The sequence below is a fragment of the Hibiscus syriacus genome, unplaced genomic scaffold, assembly GCF_006381635.1.
Source record: "Hibiscus syriacus cultivar Baekdansim isolate YM2019G1 unplaced genomic scaffold, ASM638163v2 tig00112508_pilon, whole genome shotgun sequence".
In the NCBI taxonomy this organism is placed as follows: domain Eukaryota; kingdom Viridiplantae; phylum Streptophyta; class Magnoliopsida; order Malvales; family Malvaceae; genus Hibiscus; species Hibiscus syriacus.
In genome coordinates, this window is record NW_024063352.1 from 499,500 (window position 1) to 513,634 (window position 14,135).

A 14,135-nucleotide genomic window follows, 5' to 3' on the forward strand; every position below is an offset into this window, starting at 1 on the left:
GCGTCACAGCTTCCTCGAGAGCAAGTAACTTTGCCTCGGTATTTTATTGTGTAGTTCCTGCAGATTGCTCATGAACAGGGTCTTTAGAGTTGGGATTTTCAATTCCCAATAACAGTGGGAGTCTGGCCGTAGTAATGCCCGATAATCCAGGTAAAATTTCATCAAAAGCATTTTCCTCGACCTTTTTCTTACGACACAAAGCAGTAATTAAGTTAAGAAACACTAAAGCACTTGCCTTTTTACTCAAGCAGTCATGAACTTGCTGAATAATAATACGACCAACATCAAGAGGACGGGATACCATTATCGAATGTAAAATCAGTAAGCAAGAAAGTGATATCGTCGTATTGTGAGAAGTAGGCATGAGTTTATGCTTAAGGAAGTGATTCCATAACTTGGCACGTGGCTGAAGACGTTCTCGGTTGACTGAGTATCTACTTGTTTGGTGCCCATTCCACTCAGTGTTTGCAAAGCATAAATCCTCAAGAATGTCATCATAAGTGTGGCTATCGGCTTCATTTTCAAACGCGGCATGCCCGTCCACTACATCCTGCAAATGAAAATACCTATTAATCGTAGTGGGTGTAAAACAAATCTGCTTACCTCGGACGTAAAAGGAGTATTGGTTGGGTTTGGAAATATTTGTGTAAACCTCCCTAACCAACGAGGCATTCACTGAACCCGGATGGCGTGCGAACTTTTTCCAGTTGAGCGGTGTCACAATGTCCATTACGTCGGGTCCAAAGCCACCATCAGTCTCCTCAGTAAAAATGAAACCCAACTCGAAGAAGAGTTTGCGGTTCTTGAAGTTTTAGAATTGATCCTTGGCCTCGTCATCCTCAAACTGTTACCAAGTGGAAGCATCGGTTTGAGCCGGTCTTGAACGCACCATTTTCAGTGTTGTTGAAGTAAGAAAAACGAAGAAGGGCAAAGCTTTTAAAGATTTTAAAAACCTTGGAGGAGTTTCGGCTATGGAGAAAATAAAGGAAAAAGATGAAGGAATGAGAGAGAAAAGTAAAAAAATGAAATAGAAAAGTTAAGGATGAAAGAGAAAAGAAAAAGTTAAAAATTTGAAAGGGAAAACGGGTGATAGGACGGTTAAGAAAAGAATAAATGGGTGGAGGGGGTTATGCGTGTACGGGGAAGGAAAAACTACCAAAAGGTAATGATAATGATAGGACAAAACTGTGGAGAGAGAAATGTAAATGTAAGAAAAATATATTAAAAGGAAACAAAATCAAATAATATCTTCCCCATTTAATTCTCCGTCCTTTCCTCGATTTGGGTAACTGCTCCCTGCACGGTTTGTAGTACTGTGGTCCCTACAAATAAGATCAAAAATTAATTACAAAATAAAATAAAATAAAAATAAATAAAACCCTAAATTTTAAATTTTATTTATGCATAAACACAAATTCAATGTTGTGGCATCGAACTGTGGTTCTCCTCTGGGCATGCTTCAGCATCGTGAAAACGTAGCACTTCCTTGTTGTGTGGTGGTGGAACTCCATTGTAGGCTTTTAGAAGTTGGCCATTGACCTTGAAGATCGTCCCATTGCCTATTCTCTTGATGTCAACAGCTCCATGGGGGTAGACATAATGCACCTCAAATGGCCCTGACCATCGAGATTTGAGCTTTCCAGGAAAAAGTTTAAGTTTGGAGTTGTAAAGCAAGACTTGTTGTCCCACATAAAAATGTCATGGCATTAGTTTCTGGTCATGCCACTTCTTGGTTTTCTCCTTGTATATCGGAGCATTCTCATATTCTTGTGCTATAAGCTCTTCCATTTCATTAAGTTCCAGTAATCTTTGCTCCCCAACTAGTTGAGCATCAAAATTCAATCGCTTGATGGCCCAATACGCCTTATGTTCAAGTTCAACTGGGAGATGACAAGCTTTAACATACACTAGCTTGAATGGTGACATTCCCAATGGAGTTTTGAATGCTGTTTTGTACGCCCAAAGTGCTTCATCCAACTTTGGCGACCAATCCTTACGCCTTGGGTTCACCACTTTCTCTAAAATCTGCTTGAGCTCTCGATTGGATATCTCTGCTTGGCCATTTGTCTGCGGATGATATGTCATGGCAATCTTGTGTCGAACTCCATATCTCTTCAATGCCTTGGCAATCAACTTGTTATCAAAGTGAGTTCCTTCATCACTAATAATAGCACGAGGTACTCCAAACCGAGTGAAAATATACTTATGCAAAAACTTGAGTACGATCTTGGAGTCATTCCTTGATGTCGCTATTGCTTCCACCCACTTTGTCACATAATCCACATCAAGCAAGATATATAATTTTCCTTAAGAAGATGAGAATGGTCCCATGAAATCGATGCCCCACACATCAAACAACTCTATCTCTAAGATATTTTGCAGTGGCTTTTCATGACGTCTGGTGATGTTTCCAATCCGTTGACATCGATCAAAAGCTTTGTAAAATGCTTGGGCATCTTTAAACAAAGTTGGCCAATAAAAGACTGATTGCAGGACCTTAGCAGCAGTCCTTGCTCCACCAAAATGGCCTCCATATGGGGCTGAATGATAATGGTACAAAATTCACGCTGTTTTTCTTCGGGTACACATTGTCTAATGAGCTGATCAGCACAATGCTTGAATAAATATGGCTCATCCCAAAAATAGTGCCTTGCATCATGCTTGAACTTCTTTTTAGCCTGATTATCTAAATCAAAAGGCAGAATTCCACTAACAAGAAAATTAACAAGGTCAGCGTACAATGAAATTGCCGCGGCATATAAAAGTTTCTCATCAGGAAATTCCTCTTGGATATCTACTGTGTCATGGCATTCAGAATTGTTCTCTAGCCTAGATAAGTGATCGACAACTTGATTTTCAGTTTCTTTTCTATCTACCACCTCTAAGTCAAATTCTTGTAAAAGTAAGATCCACCTAATAAGTCTAGGCTTGACATCCTTTTTGTTCACTATAACTTTTGTGCCTATTAGGTAAGGTCTAAATTTATAAAAAGAAAATACCACGGCAAGTAATTCTTTCTTAGTGGTGGTGTAGTTCAATTGTGATTCATTTAAAGTGCGTCTAGAATAATAAATAACATGAAAGATTTTACCTCAGCGTTGCCCCAAAACAGCTCCTATGACATAATCGCTTGCATCACACATCAGCTTAAATGGTGATGTCCAATCAGGAGGAACTACAATGGGTGCCAAGATCAGTTGTCGTTTCAGCTCAGTAAATGCGCCGAGGCATAACTCATCAAACACAAAGGGTTGGTTTTGTTGAAGTAATGTGCACAAGGGCTTAGAAATCTTGGAGAAGTCTTTAATAAACATTCTATAGAATCCAGCATGTCCAAGAAAATTTCTTATACCCTTGATCGAAGTTGGTGGTGGCAACTTTTCAATTACTTCAATCTTCGCCTTGTCCACCTCAATACCCTTGTGTGAAATTTTGTGGCCTAATACAATGCCTTCAGTCATCATGAAGTGACATTTTTCCCAATTTAAGAGCAAATCAGCCTCCTCGCATCTTTTTAGAACTTTTGATAAATTGTCGAGGCATCATTCAAAATCGTCCCCACAAACAGAAAAATCGTCCATGAAGATCTCCAGAAAATCCTCAACCATGTCTGAAAATATAGCTTGCATACAGTGCTGAAATGTTGCCGGAGCATTGCAGAGTCCAAAAGGCATCTTCCTAAAGGCAAAAGTGCCATAGGGACAAGTGAATGTAGTCTTTTCTTGGTCCTATGGTGCAATGGAAATTTGATTGTACCCCGAGTACGCATCCAAAACGTAATAAAATGCTTTGCCAGCCAATCGATCCAACATTTGGTCAATGAAAGGTAGAGGAAAATGGCCATTCTTCGTAGCTTTGTTGAGTTTTCTATAGTCCATGCATATCCTCCATCCGGTAATGGTACGAGTGGGTAATAGCTCATTATCCTCATTATTAACCACAGTCGTGCCTCCTTTCTTCAGAACACAATGGACAGGGCTCACCCATGAGCTATTAGAGATATGGTAAATCACTCCAGCATCAAGCCATTTCATAATTTCTTTCATCACCACTTTCTTCATAACAAGATTGAGTCTTCGGTGTGGTTCGATTGAATTGTCGTGGCAATCTTCATGCAGAATTTTGTACATGCAGATCGTAGGACTAATGCCTTTCAAATCGGCCATCGTCCAACCAATTGCTTTCTTATGCTGCATCAAAACACTTAACAAACTTTACTCTTGATTAACAGTATGGTTAACGAAAATAATCACCGGTAATGTTTTATCGCTACATAAGTAAGCATATTTAAGATGCTCTGAAAAAGTCTTAAGCTCTAAAGTAGGTGCATGCAATAATGAAGGCTTAGGAGGAATAAATTCATTAAAATTCAGAGGTTCAAAATTCATACATGTTCTAACTTGTAGTAAACTAGATTGCTCCTCCAAAATTGAAAAGTTGTCGGACTCCACTAAGCTTTTATCATCCACCCAATAATCATTTTCTACTAGCTGAATGAAATTGTTCTGGAAAAGCTGTTCAGTCTCTTCTTCAATCACTGAGTTCAATTCAGAAATGCCTTGGCATTCTTTAGTGTCATCAACATAATTGAGCGTTCGAAACACATTGACAGTCACATACTGATCAGCCACTCTCATGGTGAGTTCACCTTTTTCACAGTTGATCAATATACGTCCAGTGGCTAGGAAAGGTCTTCCCAGAATAATTGGTGCCTTGGCATCAACTTCGCAATCCATAATTAAGAAGTCGACTGGAAACACAAACTTATCCACCCGTACTATAACATCCTCGACTCTCCCTTCAAGTTTAACATGGGATCTGTCGGCAAGTTGTAAAATAACCGAGGTGGGTCTTGCATCTCCTATGCTAAGCTTCAAGAATATTGACTTTGGCATTAAGTTGACACATGAGCCAAGATCACACAGTGCCTTTCCAACGAAATTAGATCAAATCAAACAAGGAATATTGAAGCTGCCCGGATCATTTTGCTTTGGCGGCAACTTACTCAATGAAGAACAAAATTCTGTTGCCGTGGCAACAGTCTCTACTTTCCTCTTCTTGGTACAGATTTCCTTCAGAAATTTGGCATACATCGACATCTGTTCAATAGCTTCCAAGAGAGGTACATTGATATGGAGTTGATCAAGAATGTCCACAAACTTCTTGAACTGGACTAAACTTCATTATTATGCTTCTTTAATCTTTGCAGAAAGGGTGGTGGAGGTCAATCTTCCATAGCTGCAGTAGTAGAAATAGCTTTTGACGTGGCATCATAATCTGGTGCCTTGGTTGAATCATCAGTAGAACCCTCCTCTTGTCCTTCTCCAAAATGCTATCATCATGCAACTCAGCTTTACCACTTTCAGTAGTGGGAGTAGAATCTTCATGTTGTGGTCTACTAGCTTTGACTTGTTGATTGATTTATATCCCACTCCTAAGAGTTAACACATTGTAATGCTCTTTTTCATGCCCTTTAGTGACTTCAGTATCACTTGGAAAACGTCCTAGCTTACGCTCTTGCAATACCATAGCAATCTGACCAACTTGACCTTCCAAAGCTCTTAGAGACGAGTTATGGCTTTGAAGTAAGTCGCCTTGACTATGAAGTAAAGCTCCTTGATTCTTAATTGAATTAGAATGATCTTGCAGGATTGTCTTCTTAGTAGATATGAATTCTTGAATTGTAGCTTCCAACGAACTCATGCTTGCTGCAGTTGAAGCTCCCTTGTTGGAATTATGACATGGCATATCATTCCAGTAACCTTGAGGCTCATTGTGATTCTAATGTCGAGTAGGTTGACTAGCATTGTGGGCTCATTGATTTCCCCATGAGAAATTGGGGTGCTAACGCCATCTATCATTATAAGAGTTAGAGTAAGGATTGTTGTTTCCTCTATTGAAATTACTCACAAAGTTGATGGACTCATGGTTGTTTGGGCATTCACTCTCGTGATGATTACCTTGGCATAACAGACATGCCAAGCTAGTTGCTTTCACTTCCTTCACCTCAGTAGAACGTTGTAAGTTTTTCATATTGGTGATAGTTGAGAGTTGAGCGGACGCCGAATCTTTGGTATCTAACTCAAATGCTCCAGGTGCTCTCCTCCCACTCCCAAGTCTTGAGGAAGGAAACTGATAACCGTTATTAGAAATTCTGTCCAAGATATCAAACGCCTCAGTAGGTGATTTATCTAGCAATGTCCCATTTTTCGAGGCATCCAGTAATATCCTCGTGGGTGCATTGACTCCATTGTAGAACATGACTACTTGAGTCCATTCATGAAAACCATGATTTGAACACTTTCGAAGCAAACTCTTGTAATGATCCCAACACTCATATATGGACTCGTCGTCACCTTGGCGAAAAGATGATATGTCATTCCTTAGTTGAGTATTCATGTTTGGTGGGTTGTACCTCAATAAGAAACTCTTGCAAAGACCAGTCCATGATTCCATCGAACCGTAAGGTATACTACTCAACCAAGCCCTTGCTCAGTCACGCAATGAATACAGAAATAGATTTAATTTCAGAAAATCCTCATGCACCCCTTCTTAGCGAAAAGAATCACAAACTTCCAGAAAATATTGAATGTGCTGCCTGGCATCTTCATTTGGCAAACCCCAAACTACCGAATAGTCAACCTCAGGCTCTATCGGTTCTAAAGGCTTTTCAGAATTTCTTCTAGGCATACACTAAATAAACCTGAAAAATGATAAAACAAAAATATAAAGTAAACTATACACAAATAAAAATGCAAAACAAACTAAAACTCTTCACAACATAAATGTTGACCTTAATACTTTTAATTGACCACTCAAGTTCCTTTTTATCCCAACTTCACAAAATATTTTCACTTAAGCTCCCAACCTTTCCATGTTTGTGATTTAAACCTCAACTTTTACAAGCTTTCCAAAAAATCAATTTTACATCCTAACTTCAATTTCAACACTCAAACATTAATTTACATCATAGTATATCAATTATTGAACACTCACACAACAATCCATAACTTTTCAAAAATTACCAATTTGGTCCCTAACTTTTCAAAAATTACATAATGGTCCCATAAAAGTTTCTAAGGCTTGTAGAATACTTCCTACATAATTTCTAGCTTGTACATAATTTTTATCATCCTCTATGGTCAAGGCCTAATGCTTTGTATGTTGAAGATTAGGATTTTCTAGATTGTACTCGATTTTGATTAGAGTCAAGCATGAAATCAACTTCGATTAAACCTTATAAAATCTCTATAATAAAAACCTAAATTAATTTCATCAAAACACATCTCTTCCCTAATGCTAGGGTTTGGCTGAAACTTTATAGTTTCATATAACCATGTACAAGTGATTTTAATCATCAATCCTGCTTTGAAATTCTACAACCTCAAAAACATCAAAATCCTTTATCAATTCCATAAACCCTAATATGAACATAAACCCTAGAATGTGGGATGTTTGAACACAAATAAAATTACCAAACAATAACGGTACCAAATGGTAGCGTTTTTTGAATAAAACAATTTTCTATTTCACGGCATGATCCAAAATCCAAAAGAAATTGCTCAAAAATGAAAAATAAAAATTCACTTACCTTGTTCATGGGGAGAATGAAATGTTTGGCTTAAAATGGCCAATTTGCATGAAATTTATAATGAATTTCATGTTAATTTAACCTTTATTTAAGCTTAGATGATAAAATATTCATTTATTGAGAAATGTCCATTTTGCCATTAATGAAACTTGATATTTACAATAATACCAAGCCACATAACCTTATCATCTTTCTAAAGTCAAAGATGAACAAAATAGTTTACTCTTTTCCAATCTTACCAAGCAACTTTCCAAAAATTGCAATATTACCATTTAAATCCAACGGTCCAAATTGAACACGGAAATAAATTCCCAAATCCAATTCTCCAAATTATTTGCCATCATTTTAAAATGTGGAAATAATATTTCTAAGCTTAATTTATCATCCTTCAAATTTTCCTGAAATTTCTATTCGATCTGATTTACCGAATTTTTACCAGCCTTTAACATTTTCCAGATCAAGAATATGATTTCAATAAAACCTGACTCTCAAGAGTAAGCTAGCCATTATGGAATAAAAATTCATTTTGGGAAAATTATGGATTACATCCCTAAATTTTTCCCAATTTTATACTTTGGCTAACAAACTTTCAAAATTTACATTTTAGTCATTAACCAAAATTTTGGGGTATTACAATTCTCCCCCTTAAGAAAATTCATCCTAGAATTTTCAATACGTACTTATGTAAATAGAAAAGGATATTGCTTTTTTATATCCTGTTTTTTCATAAGTCAAATCTGGCTGAATCTCTATTTTTTCTAGGTTGATAATATGCGAAGGATCTGATTGATACTTCTTGAGCATTGGCACATGAAAAAAAATTATGGATTTGTCTATTTTGGAGTCAATTGTAGCTGATAAGTCACTGGTCCAACTAACTTTCGTTCTTTCTTTTTTTCTTATAATCTTATAAGGTCCAATAAATCTCTGACTTAACTTTCATTTTTTATGAATCATAATAATTTTTTTTTAAAGATGATAATTTAAGAAATAATTTTCATCACATTCATGATATTCAATCTCTTTTCTTTTCAAGTTTGCGCAAGACTTTTGTCGACCAATAACTATCTTGATACTATCTTAAATGATATTTACCCATTACAAGGTCCATTATAACTCGTTTCTATTCCCACTAAGGGATAAAATTCAGTTATAATAATTCAGAAGGCACTTGATGCTTTACTTTAATTCACTAACATGCAGCCTTTTAGAAACAAGCTCAATGATAAATCTTTTCATACATGTTTATAAATTCTTTCCTCGACATTACAAACATTCATCAGACTTAACCTTAAATTCTTTAGTTTATCATTTTTATGATTGTTCTATCTTTGAAAAGCATGACAATTTTCATCTTTTCTCTGAAGATCCTTTATTCGATCTAGCAACATAGGCATTTGATCCTTTAATTCTACAATCAAAACACCATCTTTCTTTAAAGGCAATCACATATTCAAAACTCTTAGAATAGAAATGTTTCAGCTTTATCGTATCAACCACCACGTTAGCCTTTCCTGTTTGCAGTTGATAAGAATGTCATCATTCTTTAAGGAATTCAATCCATTTCCTTTATTTTCACTCCTTCGAGTCAACACATTTAATTTGATTCGTATAGATATAGCGTCACCATTTAGATAGTGGTGTTATATCAACAAAATAAACACAATTATTTCCAACTTGATATCGTGAGTTAGATAATTTCTTTCATGATTCTCTAGTTGCTTTAAAGCATAAACCAAAACTTTTCCTCTTGTACAAACACACATCCCAAACCATTATGAGACACATTATTGTAATTCGCATAATCTTTTCCAGATTCTAATTATACTAACATTGGAGCTTATGTTAGTATTCTTTTTAACATCTCAAAGTTTTCTTGACACTTAACAGTCCAAATGAATAACACATCTTTCCTCAATATCTTGGTCAAAGAAAATATAATCATCGAAAAGTTCTTTATGAACCTTCGACAGTAACCAACAAATCCCAATAAACTTTGAAATTCAAAAACATTATTTGAATTTATCATTCAAAAACATTATTTGAATTTATCATTCGACTCTATCTCTTCCTTGATATATATTCTTATCCCCTCAGCTGAATCCACATGGCCAAGGAATACAACCTTAGACAACCAACATTTACACTTGGTCAACTTAGCATGCAATTTTTCTCCCGAATAGTAGGAAGAGACAAAAACAAACATCGTGTTCTTCCCTGGTCTTACAATAGATCACAATAACATCAATTTACACTAACACCAATTAGTCCAAGTATAATTAAAATACTCGGCTTATCCAATCCATAAGTGTAGCATGAACATTCGTTAAACCAAACGACATTATCGCAAACTCGTAGTTTTCATATCGAATTCTGAAAGTTGTCTTAGGAAGATCTTCTTCCTCATCTTTTACCTTTTTAATTGATTAAAAGTTTATCAATCCTCGGAAGAGGATACTTGTTCTTATTTGTTACCTAATCTAACATGCAATAATCCATGCATAATTGCAAAGAAGTCTTTCTTTTTCACAATAACACCAGTGCATCCCAAATGACACGTTTAGTCTTGTAAATCCCTAGTCTTAACAATTCTACTACCTATGCCTTTAATTTTCTAAGCTCATTTGGAGCCATTTGATATGGCTATAATAATAAATTCAATACATGATAACATCTCTATTTCAATTTCTACATTTCAATCTAGAGGTAATCCAGGTAACTTATCCAGCTACACATTTAAATGCCTTCAAACAATTGGAATATCTTCCAACTTAACTATGAAAGTTTAAGTATCCACCTCATCCACTAGAAGGCTTAATAACCTTATAACAATAACTTCATAATAGTTACTATCAAAATCCCAGTAGGGAACATGTTTACTCTCTTTCCCTACCACTAATATCTCGATATTTTTGAATTCTTTAAAATCAATCACTTTAAGCAAAAATTCATCATGACATGGTAGGGGAAATCAATCCATTTTTTCTAAAAAATTACCTTTGAAAGGTAATTATATCAAGTCCATTAAAACTCAACACTTCGAATCTTTACTAGACAATTATTGTCTACAAATACTACTCACCCTCGCCTTCTAGCCTAAAGGGTTGGCTACACACATCACTTAAGATCAATTCTATCATAATGTTTTATTCTTTAATACATACTATACTTATGTATGAACGAGGGGTTTTCTTAAACTTATATTGACACTTCCTATTGTGCCAAAGCATCAACTTATTTAGACTAAACAAGAGAATAATAGTTAACATCATTACTATCACTATTAGCTTATTTTTGAACCTCCTTCTCGATCACATTCTTCAAACCATCAAATACACATCTTTTTCATACACTATATTTATTTACCTTTATAAGTAAGATGTGACATCAATTAAGCCTTATAATTACCAAATCAGTAAAAATGACATTCTAGTGGCATGTATACACTTTTTAACTCAAAACAAGCTCGGTTTAGTCCTAGAATCGACTAAACATGTAGCTCTGATACCAATAAATGTAACACCCATAACCCGTATATGCAAACCAATACGAGTTACAAATGTCACATCATAAATTCAAAACATTTCTTTAATTGAACTGAGTAAAATTTTGTTTCACTCAAACATCACCAGTTTCATTACTTGAACAATTATTATAAAATTATTATTCAGAGAAAAATCGTAATAAAATATTTTTGGTTACTAATTCAAAATCAGTTTCAAGCAATAATAGATATTTTTGTTCTATTCCATAAAATAAATAAGATTATCTAGCATGTTTGATTTAAAACCCAAATTATTAATTTTTTAAGCATGGTTTAATATAATATTAATTATAATTAATACTAACTATATTAAGAAATTACAAACATTTCATTCTCGTATACATGTCGGCTAGAACTTTTGGAACACAGTAGGATGTCATCATTGTTACCTGTAAACATTCCCTTGGTGATTGATGCCAAACTCAACTCCTTACTCCTTTTCTTGCTTTTTCCTATATGTGAAAATATCACACTCTAAGTATACACAGAGTGAGGTAATTATAGTTTAGGGCAATGCAACATATAAATGTAATGTGATACAATATTCAATGCATGATGATCATTTTACCTTTATTCCAACCATGTTACTTTATATTAACATGATATACACCAAATATAAAATTTCTTACCAATATAATTTTCATATACTCCATACGCTCAATAGCTTATTCACATGTTTATCATTTGTTAACCAATAAACCATAGCCCAAAGTATAGTTGTATGTGGACCCAAGTATAGGAGTCAAATATGTCACCGTAGTGCTGAGGTTGAGTCGTACCCACCTTATACACCATATTGTCTTGTACTGTGTGTCTTCGTTGGACACTCTAAGGCCTGCACTATGTGCCTTTGCTAGACACTTTAGTTCTACTAATATGCAACTGCTAGACTCTATGGTATGCCATTAATACCACTAACCCTCAATAACATACTTGGGAATATAGTCTATTTTTTTATTTGATACATCCATGGAAAAGTATATTAATATCATTTAAGCTTTGGGCAGTTCATACCCGAAATAACATTTATGATAATAATCATATATATTCATGATAACATCATGCATACTAAACAATGATCAATTCATTCTATATTCACCTTTGACAGATTTAGAATATATCAATTATATGATAAATGCCATAAATATCATAACAATATAATTAAGGCAGGCTTATCGCAAGTCCTACCCAATGATGTATAAATATCCATGTATAATATTATGCATGCATTGCACTCACTTTGAGACTTTATATGCAAGTCAACATATTAGGCCCACTGTGCTTTAACTTGATCATTTGTTTCTTACTTGGTTAAATCCCAAAATTTATCATAATTTCATATTCTGACAGTTTGCAGTACCTTTAAAGAAATATTATTCAGTTTTAATATACCCATTTAAAAATTATTCATTATATAACAATGTAAACTAGACTCCAATACGAATCTATCCATATAAGGAACTTCTTCTAGTTCAATTTGTACAATTTGTGGTGAATTTTTAAAGTTGACCGACAAAATCTATTTTGAGCAGAATCTCCTGCCCCGTTTTCTGACCTATCCTCGGTTAAAAATTCATATCTTATTGTATATACCTCAAAATCAGTTTCAATTTGTTATAAACAAAACTATACTGATATAATAATATAAAAGTATAAAAAAAATTCTCTCTAATCATTTTTTTGAGTTTATGGTGATTTTTCTAAACTTACTATCCAGAACTAAATTCTAAGCACATTTCAACAATTTGCATTTTTAACTTGTTCACTAATTCTATTAGCTCACCAAATGCACATATATGCATGCATAAAAAATCACATAACATTTTAGGAGTCACTCCTTACCATACTAAATCTGTCACTGGCTCACCGCAAGCCAATGTTTGATTGATAACATAAGTACAAATTAAATTTGCACTCACTTGGTGTCCTTAGCTTGCAAACTTCCCTTAGGATTTCACATTCCATCCTTAAGCTTTTCCTTAGCTTTGATATTGCTTGATATTGATTTCAAAGACACAATCTAAATAAGCATCATCACCAAACATATACAAATTCAAACCAAATGTCATAATCATGCTAACATAGGCATACTTTGGAAAATAAATTCCTAACAATTTTTCCGATGCTTATTCGATATAATTTCCATGTCACAACATAAATGTTGACCTTAATAAATCTAATTGACCACTGAAGTTCCTTTTTATCCAAATTTCACAAAATTGTTTTCACTTAAGCTCCCAACCTTTCCATATATGTGATTTAAACCTCAACTTTTACAAGCTTTTCAAAAATAATCCAATTTCACATCCTAAATTCAATTTCAACACTCAAAAATTAATTTCAAGTATAGTACGTCAACTATTGAACACTTACACAACACTCTGCAACTTTTCAAAAATTATCAATTTTATCCCCCAACTATTTCAAAAATTACATAATGGTCCCCAAAATTTTTCTAAGGCTTATAGAAAACTTACAACATCATTTCCAGCCCCTACATAGTTTTCCATAATTTTTATCATTCTCTATAGTCAATGCCTAATACTTTGTATGTTGAAGATTAGGTTTTCATGATTTTACTCGATTTTGATTCGATTCAAGCATGAAATCAACTTCGATTAAACCTTATAAAATCTCTACAATCAAAACCCTGACTTAATTTCATCAAAATAAATATCTCCCCTAAAGCTAGGGTATGGTCGAAACTTTATAGTTTCATATAACCATGTATAAGTGATTTTAATCATCAATCATGCTTGGAAATGATTCTAAAACCTAAAAAATCAAAATCCTTCATTAATTACATAAACCTTAATGTGAACATAAACCCTATAATTTGGGATCTTTAAACACAAATCAAATTAGCAAAAAATAATGGTACCAAATGTTAATGTTTTTCGAATAGAACAAATTTCTATTTCACGGCATGATCCAAAATCCAAAGAAAATTACTTAAAATGAAAAATAAAAATTCTCTTACCTTGTTCATGGGGAGAATGA